This window comes from Equus caballus, chromosome 1, assembly GCF_041296265.1.
Source record: "Equus caballus isolate H_3958 breed thoroughbred chromosome 1, TB-T2T, whole genome shotgun sequence".
NCBI lineage: Eukaryota > Metazoa > Chordata > Mammalia > Perissodactyla > Equidae > Equus > Equus caballus.
The window spans coordinates 93,141,350-93,145,984 of record NC_091684.1 but is presented as its reverse complement, the minus strand read 5'-3'; positions in this window follow the sequence as shown (position 1 = coordinate 93,145,984).

Here is a 4,635-nt window from a genome sequence, read left to right as displayed (position 1 = left end):
CTGGACTCCTGTCTTTCTTCTGTGGGCAGTGGCGGGTGTCAGCTGGATAGAGAAGGACCGCGAGCCCCCAGGCCGTCCATCACCGGCAGCCACGCGGGGTCTGCACATCCCAACAGGACAGCCTTGGCAGGGAAAGATAAAGAGGACCCAAGCCCACCCTCAAGGATGGCCCAGGACCAGAATCAGACCCCAACTGTCCCAATTTAGTGACCGGTACCTGCGCCCTGTGCTCAAAAGGAGACTGTATTTTCCCCAAGTCCCTTTGGGGAGTTGGAGGGCAGTATCTGAACGCACTCAGGGGATCGGAGTGCAGTAGCCGCCTCTGCACCTCTGAAAGCACTGAGGGTCTGTGAGCAGATGCCCGCTGAGGGCAACCGCGCCGGGCCGGTCCTCAGGGGCTGCCACCCGGGGCTTCCGCTAAGCCTCTTAATTCCTGTGCTGTGGGAAAGACAGGGGCAACCAGCGCCTCCCTCCTTGTTTAGAAAGGGCAGCTGTCCAGGCAGCTGTCGGGTCTGGGCGGCCCACGCCCCAGGGGACCACACAAAATGCATCGTCCCTGTTCTTTTGGCAAAGATGCCGTTTCTAGGCTGGGAGGATGGGGCGGTGCCTGCTCACCAAGTCCCAGACACGCATAAATGCAGGATTTGGGATTTTACACCTATTTGCTTTCCCAACCTTAATTTCATTGTGAAAATACTACTCAAATCTCCCAGCCCAGTGCCATTAAATTTGTCTACACGGAGTGAGTCAACCAGATGAGGAGCCAGGAATGCAGGCAGGCCATGGGTGGAGAAATTCGGTTCCCACAAGTCACTCAGTGGGGTGCAAGCGAAGAGGACAAAGTTGGGATCCTGGCTCCGCCACCAAATGGCCAAGCGTCCTCTCACCTTGCTGTTGTCCTACTCAAATAGGAAAAGTGATGTCTCTTCTTAAAATCCTCGGGGCCCAGGCAAAGAATGGCTAACAAAGTCCCTCAGTTAGAAAATAACTAGTTGTAATAACCACGTCCCCACAAGGAAAAATGCCCTTTACATAAGGGGAGCTTCTGTTTGGGGCAGCAGTCGCCTTCCATCTTAGAACCAGTGTGAGCAGAGCTACTGATGGAGCTAAAACAGGAAGGAAGGTAGCTGGAGAGCAAGGTCAAGGCCCCCGGCCTCTTTGCTCCATGGATGCAAACGAGGAAGCGGCATCTGGCAGAAGGCAGCAGCCACTCCCGTCAGAGAGCAGGCATTCCTCAGGCACCAGGCTCCCCAGCAAGTCAGCTGCAGGGAAGGCCTCGCCACTTACAGCCAAGTGCCCAAGTCCCTAAGAAGCCAACCACGCCTCCAGGGACGAAAGTCAGCGAGGACCGACTCATTTGCAAATGATGCTCTCCTCTCTCTGTTTGTCCCTGGGCAGGGAGGGGGGGTCATTGTCCCCTCCTTCCTTCTTCCCTCCCTCTTTTCCTCTCTCTCTCCCTCCCTTCCTTCCTTCCTTCCTTCTTTCCCCCCCTTTTTCCCCCTCCTTCCTTCTTGCCTTCCTTCTCTTCCTTGTTTTCTTCCTCCTGCCCTGTCTCCCTTTTACAAACATTTTCAGGGTTCCTGCTCTGTGCCAGGCACTTCTCTGCACACTAAAGATACCATGATCATAGGACCTGCACCTAAGGAATTAAAATCTAACAGAGAAGGAAAACGATTACAGCCCCATGGGGAGGGAAAAGGGGCTTCTGAAGGAGATGGCACCTGAGCTGAGTCAAGAAACACAGAGTGGTGCATCAGCTTATGAAGAAACAGTTTCCTCAGCTTTCATCCCTCTATAAACAAAAGTGACAGTCATTAAACACTAATAGATTTGTCCTGCCATATCAAAGTGTAATGAGTTAGCTAATTATCATTAGCATTTCTAATCAGTAGAAGAGTGGAACCCGGGTAGCCTCATAGGATAGACCTTTGTTGATATGTCCTTCGGCTTCTGAATTGATATTTAACTCATCTGAGTTGCCCAGAGAAACAGTTATTTCTGCATTGTGTTTGAAAGGATAGTAGTGAGAATTGTGAAAGCGTCGTTTGTGGAAATTGTAGGTAAAGGCCACGCCTGCACCTTCTGTTTAGCGCACTGGCTCTTTACTGCAAGTTATGGCCCCTCTGAGTGTCTCCTGGGGAGGGGACATAAATCTAGAGCACCTGTAGGGGATGATCAAAGGCCCTGGGGCTGTTCAGCTGAAAATGACCAAGAGCTCACGTTGTCGATCGCATGCCCCGTGCCAGCCCCTGAGCGGGGAGCTTTCAGCCTGGCCTCTGTCCTCATAATGAACCTATGAGAGCTTCCCTCATTAGCCTCGTGTTACTGTGAAGGAAGCAAAGGCACTGAGACATGGAGCAACTTCCCACGGTCACACAGCCACTAAGTGAGCCAGGAAGTCGGGCCTCTCTCACTTGTAGGTGGACATGCTTCAACCCCCAACCCAAGCTTCGGCTTCTGCAAGTGTGGTCCCCGGGCCAGCAGCTTCCGCATCACCAGGGAGCTCGCTAGAAATCCAGACCTCGGTCTGCATTTTCACAAGATTCCCCAGGGACTCGTTTGCACATTAAACTTTGACAAGTGCTCCTGGCCTCTGTTTGGCCTGGAAAAGAGAAGATGTAGGGGAGATGCGTGGATGTCTCCATGTCCCCACAGCATCTCCACGGTGAGGGAAGAGTGAATAACACGCCTGGGTGGGAGGGCAGCTGGGAGGCTGATTCACACTCGCTGTAAGGAAGGCATCTCGAGGGACCAGAGCTGCCTCCACGTGGCGAGAGTCACGTGAGGAGAACTGAGCTCCCCACCACTGGGAGCATGCAAGAGAAGCCAGCTCCCCCTTCCTAAGAGAGTGGTGGATTCCGACATCAAAAGAGGCCCTAACCACATCTTTTGAGACCCTAGGCTATGCGTGAGGCTCCCGTATGCCCATGTCATAGATCCAAAGTCTAAACAGAGGGTGGCCACATGAGAGAAGCATTTGCATATGAAAAGGAACTCTAGTCAAAACCCAAAGTCTGCGCATGTGAAAAGCATCCTGGCCTAGATAACACCATGAGTTTGGACACAGTTGTCTCATACGGTCCTTCCATCATTCAGATATAAAGTCTAAGGGAAGAAGAGAGAGCCCTGGGCCATGTCACCAGAGCCTGTCACCACCCCGAGTCCTGCTTACACGTCCTCAGTCTCACCCCAACGGAGCCAGCTGAGCAGAGGGCTCCTCCTTTGCACCAGGACTCTGGGTGGATCCAGGACTGGAGCCAAAGTTGGTGGTGGTTCTCGCCCTCACCTGCCAGCTCCCAGACAGGATGCCCAAGCCCGCCTGGGCTTTCCCGTCACCTGGGCACTTGTTAACAGAACAGTTCAGGCCCCACTTCCGGTCCACCTCCTCAGACTCTCCAGGGGGAGGGAAAGTCCCAGGAGACTCCAAGACACCCAGAGTCACAAACGCCACTCCAGAGCAGAGGACAACTGGATAATGGAGGGTTAAGGAGCTATGCCCACCATCACCCCCAAGCAGAGCCGACCGTTCTGTGTTCATCATTCATCCAAACGTCATTTAGTTTTCAAGTCTTTTTGCTGTTCCAGCATTTTTCTCGAGCCTCATTCTGGGCACTGCCACAGTGACGCCACTTTTCCAGGTCCTTCCATGTCATCAGTCCTCTCCTGCATCCCAACCCAGACTCCCGTCTCCTGTTACCATCTTTCCGAGCTCATAGGTGCTCCTAGCTCTCTTTGGAGCCCTCCCACCCCCGCCCCCAATGATATCTCTGGAGTGACATTAGCGGCGCCGGCCCTCCTGTTTTCTATAGTCAGTCCTCTATTTTCCCTTGAATTTGGAAATTTTTTGGCTGCCGCACTCTTCTTTTATGTTTATAAACTCCAGACTAGAGGGTCAATCTCACTCGGTATTTCTGTACTTACATCAGCCCATTCTTCCCTACTGATCAAGGCTGAAGGTGTCAGCAGTCCAAGTTAAGAAGTACTGAAATGGTCTGCTTCTAGCCGACACTCCCAGCCAGTGGTGCCGTAAGCAGAGCTCCCGTCTCTGGGGTTCCCTGCACCAGTCGCCTATCCCATCCCTGTGTTAGGAGTCCCTCCAAGGGCCCTGCCTCTGGCCAGGCGATCCAGTGCATGGGGCAGCGTGGTTTCCATGGGCCTCCCTGTCTGTCCTTCCCACACGCACTTTCTCTGCTGCCCAGTTTGCTGATTTCCCCAAAGGCAGCTACGTTCTGGTGGAAACCTTTCAACCAGCGCTCAGCATCACTGATCATTAGGGAAATGCAAATCAAAACCACAAGCAGATATCATCTCATACTCATTAGGACAGCTACTATCAAAAAAACAGAAAATATGTGTTGGGGAAAATGTGGAGAATTTGGAACGCTTGTGCACTGTTGGTGGGAATGGAAAATGGGACAGCTGCTGTGGAAAACAGTGTGGTGGTTCCTCAAAAGTTAAATACAGAATTATTATGTAACCCAGAAATTCCACTCCTAGGTGTATACACAAAAGAATTGAAAGCTGGAACTCAAACGGGTATTTGCACACCCATGTTCATAGCAGCATTATCCGCAATAGCCACAAAAAGGTGGAGGCAACCCAAGTACCCATCCACAGATGACCAGACAAACAAAA